This window comes from Silene latifolia, chromosome Y (assembly GCF_048544455.1).
Source record: "Silene latifolia isolate original U9 population chromosome Y, ASM4854445v1, whole genome shotgun sequence".
NCBI lineage: Eukaryota > Viridiplantae > Streptophyta > Magnoliopsida > Caryophyllales > Caryophyllaceae > Silene > Silene latifolia.
The window spans coordinates 60,883,911-60,900,560 of record NC_133538.1 but is presented as its reverse complement, the minus strand read 5'-3'; the positions used below and the strand labels follow the sequence as shown (position 1 = coordinate 60,900,560).

The following is a 16,650-nucleotide window of genomic DNA, read 5'->3' as shown; positions in this document are numbered from 1 at the left end:
TCCCCTAATCTTGAATAATTAAGGTAACTACCCAACTCGCCTCTTTTAGTTTAGCGTTTGGTTTCAAATCTATTTAAGTCGGAATTAAACTCGTGTTTTACCGTCTAAACTACTGATCATTATAGGAAGAATTTAGCTCCGTCTTAGGTTTTATTTATGGTGATTGATGGAGTCTTGAGGGGGGTTGTGGGGGCTGCCTTATCGGTAGTATAACGTGCCCTGTTTTGGATACGGTGTCGGCAAAGCTTCAATGAGACCGGTGCGCTATTTATATGTCAGGCCATGGTACGGAAATTATGTGGTACGTTAGTTGACGTCGGGCCATGTGAGTTTAATAGATTCGGTTTAGTACATTATCGTCGCACCCATATCGTAGAGTGCTCTGTGTGAATCAAGTGGGCTGTCCGTGTTGCTTATGTTGGCGTGGTGTATGGGAAGATGGGACTGCTGGCTGGTTGTGTGGGTTCAGTGGTCTAGATGTGTTGGTTGGCACACAAGAGGGAAAGCAGAGCGTGTAGCATTTTGACTCGGGACGGATGTGACGGGTTTGTTGTGGTGGCTATTAGTTAATTAGGCGTGAACTGGGGTGGCGAGGAGAGGTTGTGTAGTGTGTACGACGGTAATGGGTGTGCGTGAGTTGGGGGCTTTTGTTGAGGGTGGTTTTCGTGAGTCGTTGAGTGTGGTGCGCATTGGTGAGCTATGATGGTCGGCGTGTTGAGTTGTAGGTGTGTCAAGGGTGTGTGTATGAATGTCGTGGAATGAGTTATTTGGTATTGGGTGTGTCATGGGCGTGCATGAATACTTGCCATATCATGGGTGATACTACGTATTAGCTAGTGTGACAATCGGTTATGGTTAGTTGAGGTCATTAATTGAGTATTAGATTACATAAATTACTATTAGATTATTTCAATACATTATAATATAGCGACAAATGAGTTAGATAGTTTAGTTATTAATAAACATGTGTTTTAATTATAGGATTCAGCCTTGTAGAAGATCGTTACTAATTGGCTTGTGATTGGAGTATTGCTAAAAGGTAGGGATTATCCTACTCAACTTGTGTTTATGCGGTTGTTAATTGTTTATATATATGTGGTTGATTTATATATTGCAACTGTAATTACAGAGGTGGAGTTGAGTTAATTATGAGCATTATTGGTTACTTGAGTATTGGTGGATATTGTAATTTGATGGAAGGGACCAAACTGCTAGTCCTTGTGATTTATTTATTGAAGGGACCGATATACCGCTAGTCTTTGGTTATTATTTGAAGGGACCGGTCTGAGCAACCGCTAGTCCTTGTGGCGTCAGTTGATCACTAGCCACCCCTCAGAGTCTCTTCCCTAGTAGGTTCACTACTAGGGAGATGTCACTAGTACAATTAAGGCAATTGGCATCGCCATAGTGGCATCGATTCTAGAAACGACGGATGCCAATAGTAGTTTAAATTAATAATGGCATTGGTTGCACCTAAGGAACTGATGCCAATAGTGTTTTTCGATAATTGACATCGGTTGTAAGTAATAAACCGATGCCAATTTAGCAATATTTCCATCGGTTATAAAGTTTGAACCGATGCCAATTACTTTATAGTGATTAAAAAACCCTAACCACCCAACTATCAGATCTCGTTAACTTCCCCAAAACTTCACTCTAACTTTACCTCTACTACTCGCCTCTTCATGTAACACCACCATCATCCTCTGATGCGCGACTTGACAACCACCACTATTCTCCGCTACTGGCCCCGACAACCACCACACTAGGACGACTATCACCACACGACGTCTCCTTCAAAAAATGAACCACCATGCTAATTATCCGATTATTCAAGGTATATTTTTGTTCCTATTTCATTAATTAATTTAGGGTTTTCCTTAGTTTCATCATTTTGATACTTAATTTGTGGTTATCTACTCTTTAATTTCATACTTGATGCGATAGTTGTTGTCAGGTCTTCTGATTGGTTATAATCGGTAGGGTCATCGCCTGATGTTATCAATGGGTGTTTCAATTTTTTAAGGTTTTCAATTTAAGGAACTAGTGTTGAGTCTTTACTGTATTGGGTGGTTAGTATTTTGTTATTGGTTGTTAACTACAACTTCTACTGTTAGATATTAAAAGAATGAGGCTCATGCTTGCCTGTTAATGTTTTTGTGTATTTTTTCTTGCACAAAATGGGATTGTAGTGTACTAATTAGCAATGTCTTAAAAGGGATTAATAATTTAGTTCACACCAGGAACTCAGGAAGCCTTTATCATGGTGAATATTTAAGGAAAAAAGTTGTAACGGTCATTGCAAATAGGGACTTGAGCTCAGTTAATAAAACTAAGGTATTAATAATGAAATAAAACTTGGATATGTTTCCATGTCCAACACCCTTGCCCGAGTTAAAATAACATAGCTTTTCCATCTAAACGTACTTAAGGTGAACTTAAAATGATATCCTTGTGTACTTGAACCAGTGATCTTTGTGACTGAGATTGTATGTATCTAATTTCAAATTTCAAAATTTCAATGTTTAGGTCATTTTAGTTGTCTTTTCACTTCTCTGTCTCTTCTTCATTCCTCTCTTTCTTTTGACTTCAATGGATCAGACTCACGAACTCGGTTCAGATACTCGCTCTTTCTCTAATCATTTTTTTTGCTTTGTGTTCCTGCATAAGCCCTCATTGGTATTTAGCAGACCCGCAGGCTGCAAATCTAAGGTCTCTTAGTTGTTCAGTGAGCAGTGATACTCATTATCAGGTTCAAAAGCTGTCAGCATTCGATAAAAGGATGTCACAACAGACGCTCCCTTAATTGGCAAAATGTTTAAACTCCAACAAGAATAATGACTTTTATATGCTGCTTCCACAATGTCACCTATGACTATTAATCTATTCAGTTTGTGAAAATTCAGTTAAAAAGACTAAGCTTTGATAAGTATTACAACGATTCTTATGGTCATTGTTTAGTTCAATTGGTCCGCTTATCGGTTTTAAGTTTGCTTGGCTGTTATTATAACTCACTATATCCTCTCATATATATCTTTGTCTCGTTAGATATACAAAGTTTAGCTGACTATAAGTGTGGGGGACGGATTTTTTTCATGTAATGTACTAAATATATTGCTCACTATAGCCTTTCATATGACCATGTTTAGACACTGACTTTTTTCTGGCTGTAATTAAATCTTGGATTGAGTTTTGATCTCGATTAAGCCCTGCAAGTCCCGTGCCGGTGCATGTATTACCGGTGCGTGGATCTTGCAGTTTCTGCATTTTCTGGTCAGCTCCTTGGCGTCCTTCTTCATGGTGGGCCAGTAGTCACGACCTGATCTTCGTCTTTTTGCTATAGTTGCAGCCGACCTTGCCTCTAGTTTCAGTCAAGGCAACCTTCATAGCTTTGATAGCATGGTCACTATGTATGTAGTCATAAGTCACAATAGTTGCTCCCTTAGTTAGCAAAATGTCTAAACTCCAACAAGAATAATGACTTTTATCTGCTACTTCGACAATGTCAACTTTGACCATTAATCTATTCAGTTTTTGAAAATTCGGTTAAAAAGACTAAGCTTTGATAAGTAATACAGTCATTGTTATGGTCATTGTTTAGTTCAGTTGTTCGGATATCAAGTGTGTTACTGCAGTTCAAGAGGAATGTAGTGTAACCAAAAGGAGCAACACATGTGACAGTAAGGGCTAAGAAAATTCTGATAATGGGTGGTATTCGATTCATTGGTATATTCTTGTCAAGAGTCCTTGTTAACGACTAGTGTTAGATCATGAGGTTACCATGAACGTTGTCTTTCTTTCCCTGAATTATTCCCAATTTCTGCGTCTTGTTGTTGCTCGATTATTTCGGCAGTTCTGCTTATATTAATTCTTATGAAACAAGGTTTTTTTTCTTAATTGCTCAGTTTCTCTAAACTCTGCAAGTGAAAACATGATAATTTACGCACTTGTTGATGTTTGTTGTTCTGATGCATATCAACAGTTTCCACATTTACTAAGAGAAGTTCACGAATATGTTAATCTATGCATTCATATTGAATATTTATTGGATTCTGGCGGCCTGAGTTGGGTTGAATGATGTTTAATGCAGGATTATGCTATTATAGGCATTCAACACAATTTGAGGGCTTATTGCTGGCATTTGTCAACTGCAATTCACAACCATACCGTTGACATGTTTTCATTATCAGCATTGGTATATGATGATTAATCCCACTAGGGTGTATTTGGCCGTCTCTTTTCAAGTACTTGCTAACTATTATATGTCCATCACTTTAATCTTAGTATTCTGCATTAGAGCTGGTAAAAGCTACCCGACCTAAGAAACTTGACCGGTAGATCACGAAAATAAATAATTAGTGAACCTGACCCGACCAGCTGTACTATTGATGTGGGTGATGTCGTCGGGTCACATCCAATCAAACACATTTATAATACTCAACAAACAACTAGTTAGCGGTAAGTCGAGGTCGATCCATGGGACGGTGTGCTTTGGGTTCTAAGTCTATCTATCTCAATTTATGCTAGTGTCACAATTGATGGGGTTTGTAGTAGTGTTCTAAACTAATGAAAGTAATGAAGTAAAGCAAACAATGAACTAAGAAGTGTAAACAAATGACTAAAAGCACTAGGATGTCATGGGGTCATAGGGGATTCATGGTGTTGATCATACAAACATGTTTACCAAGTTGAAAGCAATTAATGTTGTGGAGGAACCGAGTTGGTTTATGTCTTACGGTTCATAGGAAGAGTTGGGTCCCGGAGCCGAATCGATTAGATTGTACAACACCTACAAGTCGACTTAATTTCCTCCTATTCAACTTCTATGCATGGTCTAACAAGACTCGAGTAGGTTTATTGGCCGGACTAAATCTTTTTGGTAACTTGTCGTTAGAAGCACCTAGACCAAAACACAATTTATAGCTTCACAAACAACTCTACAATTAGTAAAGAGGCAAGTAAAGGTCGGATCCCAAGGGACGGGAATTGAGATGAGATTTCTATTGCAACTAGCGGTGTCTTAGGGGTGTCACAATTGGGTTGATGTAGAAGGTCACTAAACTAAATAGCAATGAAAGTAAACAAGCAAGATGAATTAAAAGGGTTGTAAACAATTGATAAAAGACACTAGGGTATCATGGGGTCATAGGGGATTCATGGGAATTGATCATACAAACATGTTCTCAAATTATAAGCAAGCAATTATTGTTGTGATGGATTGAGTTGGGTTATATCTTACAATTCTAGGAAAGTTTGGGTCCCGGAGCCGAATCGATTAGATTGTACAACACCTACAAGTCGACTTAGTCTTCCCTACTCAACAACATGCATGGTCTAATGAGACTCGAGTTGGTTTATGTCTTATAAGTCTCATTGAAAAGATAGGTGATGGGTAAAAAATGCAAGGATTCATAGGCTCGCATTTCATCAAACATAACATGTGCATGAGTTGAGATCAAAACAAGCAAGCAAATAAACCATGAAAGCATATTAATTTAAGCATGAATCATTCCCCATGTTGGTTTCCCCTAATTACCCATTAACCCTAGCTAAGGAACTACTCACTCATTATCATGTTGAACATGCTAGCAAGGTTGTCAATCATACCAACAAAGTGAAACATGATGAATAAATGAAACTAATTAGCAATAATTAAAAAGGGATTAAGAGAGTTATACCTACTAATGATTCCAATAATAAAGCAAAGAATAAAAGAAGTACTTGATGCTTGATTGAGAGATTGTCAATCTCCCAATAATAACCCCAATAATCTTCAATTACCCAAAATAAAGGATGAACAAAAGAGAGATTAAGGAAATAAAACTTGTATTAAAACTTGATTAATTGTGGATTACAAGATTAAAGAGAGATTTGATTGATATTAACTACACTAAAGATTGCTAAGAAGAACATGCTCTTCTAATTAGACTAATGGGGTATTTAAAGTGGGGATTAGGTGTAGGAATTAGGGTTAACTAAGGGCTTAAATGATGATTAAGTCCCTACTTAAGGAAACGCCGGTATTTTTGGAAGGATGGGCATCTTTCTTGAAGCTTGAAGAAACGAAATTGTCTGCCCGGGAATCCGTGCGTCATTAGCACGAGACGGCTGGATTCGTGGGTCTCTGCCCGGGCGTCTTGGGGAGAAGACGGGCGTCGTCTGGGGTTGATGCCCGGGCGTCTTGGAGTGAAGACGCACGGATTGTGAAAGTGGAGGACGGGCGTCTTGAGGACAATCCACATGGATTGCTGGACAGTCTCATTTCTTCTTCTTTTCTTCCCTTTTCTTCATAAAATCCTTGGGGATTTCCTCGGGGATGCAAGGATCTTTTCTCATCATTGCCCATTTACTATAGTATGTACAAAGGCCTTCTAATCTTGTCTCTCCTTGATGCTTGGTCATTTGAATTTAATCAATTTAGTCTCGTTTTGCCATGAAAATGCAAGGGTTGCACTCCTTTCCTACCAAGGACACAAAACCTCAAAGAATATGCAAAACAAAGAACTAAAGACAATAAATGACCCAAATATGCACTAAAAAGCATGGGAACAAGGCTAATTCGGGAACTAAATATGCTCTAATTATGGTCACATCAAATATCCCCAAACCGAACCTTTGCTCGTCCCGAGTAAAGAGATGACAAAGACTAGGACCATTATTTAAACTATCCTAATAACATAGCCGATATGAGACAAATAACGGGTCTCACTCCGCCCCTTCAACTCACAACAAGACAACCATGAGGTAGGATGCCTTCTTGCAAGGCAAGGTGGGTCTTGCCAAAATGGCGACACATCCAAACATTAAGCACACAAAATCAAATAATGGATGCATCTACAAAAGAATAGCCACTTTCCTCATCTAAGTGGCGGAAATTATCTACAAGGGAAACAATTCAAGGGTGCACACTCTTTCATAGATGCAATTTCTTGAAACTACTAAGCCTAGAAGGATACCAATAAATCACCTCCAAATTGTGTCAAGCTAGGGTACCTTTATCCTCAATCGTTAAATGCTTTTGTCAAGAGTAGACTCCCTATGGTGTTAGAAACACTGGAGGATCGCGGAATTCCCCCTTTTGCCTAGACAAGAAGAAGGGTCGTCCCCTCTCTACCATGCACAAAAATGGATACAGTGGATAAAGGGATCAATAGATATTTGAGTTTCTCTTTGGGAGTTTTCTTTCATTTTTGTTTTTCCCCTCAATTTCATGTGGCATATAACATTTGATAACACTTTCTTGCCATTTCTTTTTGATTTTTGGCATTTTAACACTTGACAACTTTCTTTGCATTTCTTTTGAACATTTTCAAAGTCACCCCATATGTAGTGAGGGTGGCTTATATTTGAAGCTTTAGGAGTTATATTTTTGCCCCTCTTTTCATTTGATGCATTTTTTGCAAACTTTCTTTCACTTTTCATTTCATTGAACTCAAATCAGTTTCTTTTTGTGCCCATTCCCTTTGATGACAAAAATATGGTAGAACATGGATGATGGATGGATGGATGGATGGTTTCAAGGGTCACCTTGGAATAAACGGTAGCCAAGGAGTTATCACACCACAAGGTACTCTTGACTAGGCCTTAATCCATGGGTCAAAGGATACTAGCATGACACATCCTAGGGTGTTTTACAAGTATTCTAACAAGCAAAGTCTTAAGAATAAAAAGTATCTACTAGGGCCTATATACACTTGTCAAGCTTCCCAAGTAAACGGTTTCGCAAAATTTTTCTAACATGCAACTACATGCCATGATGCAACTAATATATAAACATCCTAATGCAAATGATTCTACCAACTAGTATGACATATAAACTAAATGCAAGTCCTAAGTTCACATTGTTATACCGCATCAATCAAAATAAAGCCACATAGTCATTAACATAAAGAGGAAAAAGGAGATTGGAAAGATCATACCATGCGGTCTTCAATATCCTCATGTCTCGGATGTGGCGTAGTCGATCAATGATAAAACAAACACAATATATACAATAATATATACATGACTACACTACAAAGGAAATGAACATGTTTTTGGTTTTTCAATTTTTCAAATTTTTATGGTTTTTTCGAAATTTTTCAATTTTTTTTTTGGATTGTTTGAATAAAAGTTAAGTTAGAATTCCCCATCCTCACACTAATATGGGCATTGTCCTCAATGGCCAAAATGATGGGAAATCATGCAAGCATGATGCATGAATTCTACACTAAATGCAAGCTACACTAGTCTACACTACATGATGCGTGGTTTTTTTTTTTGTTTATGACGGAGAGGATAATTTAGATTACCTCCCGTTGTGTATGTATGTACTTCCCCAAACCGAGTTAGACATTATTTCTAATGTCCTAAGGTTGGGTGTAGTTCATGCACACACGATGCAATGCATGAAACTAAATTTGTCATTTTACATTTTCAAAAGTGGGAACAATAAAATAAGAGCACCTCAATGGGGCCGAGGTGTTAGTCCTCTATGTTTCTAGGACTACTCCAATCATGATCAAGATAAATAAATAAAACAAAGAGAGAAATAGACAAACCTCAAGAGGGTAGGAGCCTCGAAAGCTTGCTAATCTTCCATCATATCATCACTATCATCATCTTCCTCAATAGAAGTGGACTCATCATCACTTCCCTCTTCACTTTCTTGTTCACTTTGTTCATCATCCTCTTCTTCTTCTTCACTAGCCTCTTCATCAATGCTATCATCAACCGCATCACCGACAACCTCATCGTCACCCGGAATCTCACCCCTAGATGCACTCGGAAAGAAGACTTCCCTATCCGCCCAACTAGGCAAAGGACATGAAGGATCAAGTAGTCCTTGCCTAGCTAAGTGAAGGAGGGGTGGATATTGGGCTAAGTAAGCATCTTCCCGATCCTTAAAAGCTTGCTTGTGCATCTCTTGCATAAGAAGAGTCATATAATCTTTGCTTGCTTCAACACCTTCGGGTTTGAACTCTTGGTACTTTAAAGGATAGGGTGGTGTGACAATGGAAGAGGAGGGCATTTCAATTTCATCCCTTTGTTGTCGGATAATGTATTCGGCCTCTTTTGAGAGGGGAAGGAGATAGTTGGTCCGATGGACACTTAAACGACAAATTTTTGAAGGCAAAGTAAAAGATCTAGCCTCACTACTGAGCCATCCATACTTGGTGTCAAGAGGGTTATGAGAGACCCACTTGTATTTGTTTATCATAGCATCAATATCAATGAGATGACCACCCTTTTTCGCCACATACTTGCTATCCTTGTTGAAGTTCGGATCAAAGTATTTAGCCAAAAGAGTGACTAGACCTCCATTCACAATAACGGTAGTGCCTTGCTTCCCACAATCAACATTTAGCCATCTATCCACCAAAAGCCTTAGAGAGTTGAAAGGCTTGGTGAATTCCCTTCCAATGTTTAAGGCCGACTCTAGAAGAAAAAAATCGAGCTTGGTAAAGTGGTTGGTGTCTTTTCTTGCAATGATGGTATTCTCTATGACCTTGTGCTACACTCTAATGCCCGGATGGTGGACTAATAGAGCGCGACTAGCATGATAGTTCTCAAATTTCCTTCCGGAAATCGCCTCCCAAAGAGGAGCGGGGTCATACTTGCCAACATTCTTGAAATAACTAGGTGAATCACTAAGACCCAAAGCTTTACTCATTTCCTCAAAGGAGATGCGCCTACTCACATTAGCTAGGGGGAACTCGATGCTTTACATAGTCTCTACCTTTGTAACTTTCAAAGAACTCAATAATTCTAAGGTAAGGGAGGGGTATGTTAATTATTTTGTTTTAAACAATTTGCCCAACCCCATGGCTTCAAAGAAGGCTCTAGTTTGCTCAAGGACACCCAACTTATCTAAGGCATCTTCACAAATAAACTTGGTGGATAGAAAGGATTTTCTAGCATACTTGGCAAAAGTTTCCCTATGGGAATTAGAGATGAAAATTACCTCCGGATAGTTCGAAAGTTGGGCAATTTCCGGAGTAGTAGATGTTGTTGCTTCCAAGGGAGGTTGTTGTTGTTGCACTTTCAAGTTTGAACTAGCTACCACCATAGCCAATGAGGCTTTCTTTGCTTGAAGGCTCTTTTGCCTTGTTGATAGTGCCTTTGCCTTTGGTGCCTTTGTTGCTCCTTTTGTCCTTGCCATTGATGTTTGAACCAAGAAAAGAGTGAAAATCTTCAATTTCCAAGTGTACCCAAATCGATTTTAAGATGAAAGGCTTTGCCTTTATAAATTCAAAAATCGACTCAAAGGTTGAAGATTTTGGTGCTTGGTTTGATTTTTGTTGAAAGAGGAGTGATTAATTTTTGTTGAAAGGATGTTTTGATTTGATTTTGATGAATGTGGTTGAGGAAATCTTGTTTTGGTGATAGAGAGGATGAGGGTTTTGAGTTTTGGGGTTGATGGGTAGTGTTTTGATTGAAGGAATGAAGAAATGAATGTGGGAGGGGGTTTATAAAAGACCCGAAAAATTTGAAATGCAGGGGGAAGACGGGCGGCTTTCCTTCGGGACGCCCGGATTCTGTCTTTTTTGGCTGAGAATTCTCGCCTAAAGACGGGCGTCTTGGAGCAAAGACGCTCGGATTGTTCACCGGGACGGGCGTCTTTCGGTGAAGACGGGCGATTCCTTTCGGTGATTTTCTTGTTTTTCTCAACCAAAAAGACGGGCGTCTTCTCTTGCAGGACAGGCATCTTTCTGAGGACGGGCGGATTCTTTTGCAGGACGCCCGGATTTGATAACAGTCCCAAAATTTTAAAAATTCAGCTCAGAGGGACGGGCGTTTTGTGACAAATACGCCCGGGTTGCCTGAACACGGGCGGATTCTCTTGAAAACGCTCGGATTCCGCCCCTTTTACCCGGATTCAGTTCCATCCGTGTACTTGCATATCCCGTGTCATTTTTCATTCTTCAAAATCTCGTGTTCTTCATTGTGGAGGCACTACTAAGGCATAGATAGCCTAGGCAATTGCTATCCCCACACTAAGCTAAAGCACTACACATCAATTGAAATCATTAGTCCCTCCCTCACTTCTCTCAAAAATGATAATTATCTTGATCAAGGCATAAAAATCCAAAAATGACAAAAATGCAATACGAGAATTAAAATGCGAATTAGGGAGTTAGAAATATTTACAAATGGTAGTTTAGGGAGGACTCCACCAAACTCTCATCCTTAGTGAGATGTCATGGGGGCATGTCCAAGGTGTTGTTGATGTTGCTCAACACCTTGAAGAAGTAATCAAAAGCTTGTTCATTGTCATGATAAAGATCTTCAATAGATCTTTGCCCTTGTTGTCGGTCTTGATCGATAGCATTACCAATATAGGGATTGAAAATCCCTTCAAACTCATCATCCCAAAGACCACAAACTTCATCTACTTGATCACTAAAGATCTCTTGAGTTGATAGAGATAATTCTCCCATTTTCTTTTCTTGGCCAATGAGGCCATCTTCTTCATTGCTTGACTTTGGCGAGCTTTTCAAGCTCTCTTTGTTACAATTCACTTGCTCTTTGAATGGAGCATCTTCAATTTTCTTCTTCCATTGGAGTTCCGACTTCTTCCTATCATCCTTCCGGCTATAATGATCAATCATAAAACATGGTTCATGCAAACAGGGAGCTCTCATGGTCTTGTCAAGATTGAAAGTTATACTCTCATCTCCCACTTCTAGAGTGAGCTCTCCATGTTTTACATCAATCACCGCACCCGTGGTGTGTAAGAAAGGTCTTCCTAGAATGATTGGAATGTTGGAGTCTTCTTCCATTTCAACAATGACAAAGTCCACCGGGATGAAAAATTTCCCAATTCGTACGGGAACATCTTCCCACATCCCTAATGGTGTCTTCGTCGATCTATCGGCCATTTGGAGTGTGATATTGGTGCATTTAAGCTCTCCCATCACCAACCTTTTACTCACCGAGTACGGCATAACACTCACACCAGCCCCTAGATCACATAAGGCTTTGTTGATCGTGGTGTCGCCAATGGTACACGGTATTGAGAAGCTTCCTGGATCCTTGAGTTTTGGAGGTGAACTCCCTTGAAGTATTGCAATACTCACCTTAGTGAAGGCGATAGTCTCAAGCTTCCGGATCGACTTCTTCTTTGTGAGGATGTCTTTCATGTATTTCGCATAGGCCGGCACGTGATTGATTAATTCCGTGAAAGGAATTGAGACTTCCAAATTCTTCACAATTTCCATAAATTTTCCAAGTTGGTCATCAAATTTGGGCTTGGCTTGACGACTTGGAAAAGGAAGTCTAATCACAATGGGCTCCTTCTCCTTGACCTTGTCTTCATTTTTCTTTGAAATTTCTTCTTTTGATGGTTCTCCATCCTTGGAGTTTTGCATATTTTCTTCCTTGTCACTAGCTTCCACAACTTCATCCTCAACTTGCTTCTTCGGTGCTTCATACCTTGTACCACTTCTCAAGTGAATGGCACTAACCGTTTCATGTCTTGGGGGATTACTTTGAGGTGCTAATTGCCCCTTTTGTCTTTGTGAGCTTGAAGATGCTAGTTGAGTCAATTGGGTTTCCAACATTTTGGTGTGAGCTAGGATGTTGTTGATGGTGGTTTCCTTTGCTTGACTATCCTTTTGCATTTGAGTGAAAAACTCTTGTTGATTCTTTTGCATTTGAAGGACCACTTTTTGAACATCAAACCTTGGTCATTTTGTTGATTGTATGGAGATTGATTTTGGTAACCTTGGTTTTGGTTGTAAAAGGGTCTTTGATTTTGGTTTCTCATGGGAGGTGGGGTGTATGTTGTTTGAGGGTTTTGAACATTTTGGCTTTTGTATGAGAGATTTGGATGGAATTTGGTGTTTTCATTGTAATAGTTGGAATAAGGGGTACCACTCTTGTATGCTTGGAAAGCATTCACTTGTTCAATTGTTTCCCTACATTCACTTGGGTCATGTCCCAAAGTTTCACAATTCTCACATATCCCACTTGGGATTGATGAAGATGCCGTCATGGCATTAACATGATGCTTTGGTGATTTTGAGGCTTCTTCAAGTCTAGCCATAGCCTTTTCAAACTTCAAATTGATGGTATCAATGTGAGCACTAAGTTGAGCACCCAATTGAGTAACGGAGTCCACTTCATGCTTTCCTCCTCTAGTAGCCTTGCGAGGTCTACTATATTGTGAGTTATGGACCACCATTTCCTCAATTTTGTTCCAAGTTTGATTGTCATCAACTTCGGTGAACATTCCATTTGATCCCATGTTGAGAATGTTCCTTGAATCTTCATATAGACCGTTCCAAAATTGTTGTACCAAGAACCACTCGCTAAGTCCATGGTGAGGACATGAGCGATAAATTCCTTTGAACTGCTCCCAAGCTTCATACAAATATTCTTCATCCCTTTGCTTAAAACCCGTAATTTGAGCTCTTAGCATGTTAGTCTTTTCTGGTGGATAGAACTTTTTGTAGAAAGCTAGAGCCAACTTTTTCCAAGAATCAATTCCGAGAGTAGCCTTATCAAGGCCCTTCAACCATTGTTTCGCGGTGCCAATTAGAGAAAAAAAAAAGACCCATCGAATTTGGTCTTGAGTTACACCGGTTTGAGAAATCGCATCACAATAGTCACAAAAGGTCTCCATATGAAAGTGAGGGTCTTCACTAGGCATCCCCCCAAATTGGCTTCTTTCGACTAATTGGATAAATGCGGATTTGGCAATAAAATTTCCGGTTAGATGTTGTGGTGTGGGAGTACCATTGCGTAGGTTCTCCTCGGTGGGTACGGAATGTGATGAAAACTTAGGCATTGTGGGTTGATTTTGTGTTGTATTTTGTGTTGGGTTCTCCTCACCTTCTCTTGCAAAAGGGTTGATGAACTCAATAGTTGGTTGAATATCTACAACCTCACCAATACCTCTCAAATTTCTCCTAGCAAGTCTTCTATTGATTGCCAAAGTTCTTTCAATTTCACGATCAAAAGGTAACAAGTCGCCTTGTGACCTTCTAGACATGCAAAATATCAAACAACTCGAAAACAATTAGAACAAACCTTGAGGAGTTTTACTTTCCCAAGGCGAAGAAAGACACAACTAATAACAATATAAGAAAATCTAAATCAAGTTAACACCGTCCCCGGCAACGACGCTATTTTTGGTATCGGACTAAATCTTTTCGGTAACTTGTCGTTAGGAGCACCTAGACCAAAACACAATTTATAGCGTCACAAAAAACTCTACAATTAGTAAAGAGGCAAGTAAAGGTCGGATCCCAAGGGACGGGAATTGAGATGAGATTTCTATTACAACTAACGGTGTCTCAGGGGTGTCACAATTGGGTTGACGTAGAAGGTCACTAAACTAAATAGCAATGAAAGTAAACAAGCAAGATGAATTAAAAGGGTTGTAAACAATTGATAAAAGACACTAGGGTATCATGGGGTTATAGGGGATTCATGGGAATTGATCATACAAACATGTTCTCAAATTATAATCAAGCAATTATTGTTGTGATGGATTGAGTTGGGTTATATCTTACAATCCTAGGAAAGTTTGGGTCCCGGAGCCGAATCGATTAGATTGTACAACACCTACAAGTCGAATTAGTCTTCCCTACTCAACAACATGCATGGTCTAATGAGACTCGAGTTGGTTTATGTCTTACAAGTCTCATTGGAAAGATAGGTGATGGGTAAAAAATGCAAGGATTCATAGGCTCGCATTTCATCAAACATAACATGTGCATGAGTTGAGATCAAAATAAGCAAGCAAATAAACCATGAAAGCATATTAATTTAAGCATGAATCATTCCCCATGTTGGTTTCCCCTAATTACCCATTAACCCTAGCTAAGGAACTACTCACTCATTATCATGTTGAACATGCTAGCAAGTTTGTCAATCATACCAACAAAGTGAAACATGATGAATAAATGAAGGTAATTAGCAATAATTAAAAAGGGATTAAGAGAATTATACCTACTAATGATTCTAATAATAAAGCAAAGAATAAAAGAAGTACTTGATGCTTGATTGAGAGGTTGTTAATCTCCCAATAATAACCCAAATAATCTTCAATTACCCAAAATAAAGGATGAACAAAAGAGAGATTAAGGAAATAAAACTTGTATTAAAACTTGATTAATTGTGGATTACAAGATTAAAGAGAGATTTGATTGATATTAACTACACTAAAGATTGCTAAGAAGAACATGCTCTTCTAATTAGACTAATGGGGTATTTATAGTGGGGATTAGGTGTAGGAATTAGGGTTAACTAAGGGCTTAAATGACGATTAAGTCCCTACTTAAGGAAACGCCGGTATTTTTGGAAGGATGGGCATCTTTCTTGAAGCTTGAAGAAACGAAATTGTCTGCCTGGGAATCTGTGCGTCTTTAGCACGGGACGGCCGGATTCGTGAGTCTCTGCCCGGGCGTCTTGGGGAGAAGACGGGCGTCTTCTGGGGTTGCTGCCCGGGCGTCTTGGAGTGAAGACGCACGGATTGTGAAGGTGTAGGACGGGCGTCTTGAGGACTATCCGCACAGATTGCTGGACAGTCTCATTTCTTCATCTTTTCTTCCCTTTTCTTCATAAAATCATTGGGGATTTCCTCGGGGATGCAAGGATCTTTTCTCATCATTTCCCATTTACTATAGTATGTACAAAGGCCTTCTAATCTTGTCTCTCCTTGATGCTTGGTCATTTGAATTTAATCAATTTAGTCTCGTTTTGCCATGAAAATGCAAGGGTTGCACTCCTTTCCTACCAAGGACACAAAACCTCAAAGAATATGCAAAACAAAGAACTAAAGACAATAAATGACCTAAATATGCACTAAAAAGCATGGGAAGAAGGCTAATTCGGGAACTAAATATGCTCTAATTATGGTCACATCATTTATATCTTACAAGTCTTGTTGAGTAGATAAGAGATGGGTAAAAATGCAAGGATTCATAGGCTTAGCATTTCATCAAACATAACATGTGCAAAGGTTGACATCACAACAAGCAAGCAAACTAATTATAAAAACATATTAGATTAAGCATGAATCAATCCCCATGTTGGTTTCTCCTAATTACCCACTAATCCTAGTTAATAGACTACTCACTTATTATTATGGTAAACATGTCATTAATGGTGTCAATCATCACAACAAGTGTAAACATGATAAGAGAATGAGGAAATAAACAATAAAGAGTAAAGGGTAAAAGAATTATACCAACTAAAGATGATCCAAATAATAAAGCAAAGAATAATAGAAGAAACTTGATTGATTGATGAAGAGTTGTCAATTCTCCAATAATAACCCAATAATCTTCAATTACCCAATAATAAACTTGAATAATAAACTTGAACAATAATTAAGGAAAGATTAAAGTGTAATTTGTGGAAATATTAAAGAGTAATCTATTCTAATCTACTCCTAATCTAATCTAAGGAAGGATTGATTTAACCTAATGAAAACTTTTTTTGTTTGATTATTACCAATGGGGTATATATAATAGAGCATCATTAGGTTAAGCAAGGGTAAAATAGTAATTTAACAATGCTAATTGTTGGGTAGGGAATCGCCGGTCTCAAGAGAGACTCTGGTCTCCTTTTTGCCGGTCTTTGAAAAATATGCGCATCCTTCATAGAACAAGAACAACACGAAAGTTGCTGTACGGGAATCCGAGCGGATTGGTCTCGGGA

The 16,650-nt window shown here is 38.9% G+C and overlaps 1 non-coding gene across 1 annotated transcript; it reads left to right on the top strand.

Annotated features, from left to right (window-relative positions):
* The first annotated feature begins 13,295 nt into the window (after positions 1-13,295).
* On the top strand, positions 13,296-13,402 carry LOC141634781 (small nucleolar RNA R71). The gene has a single exon (XR_012539503.1). It is a non-coding gene; the product is annotated as a small nucleolar RNA R71 (small nucleolar RNA).
* The last annotated feature ends 3,248 nt before the right edge of the window (positions 13,403-16,650 follow it).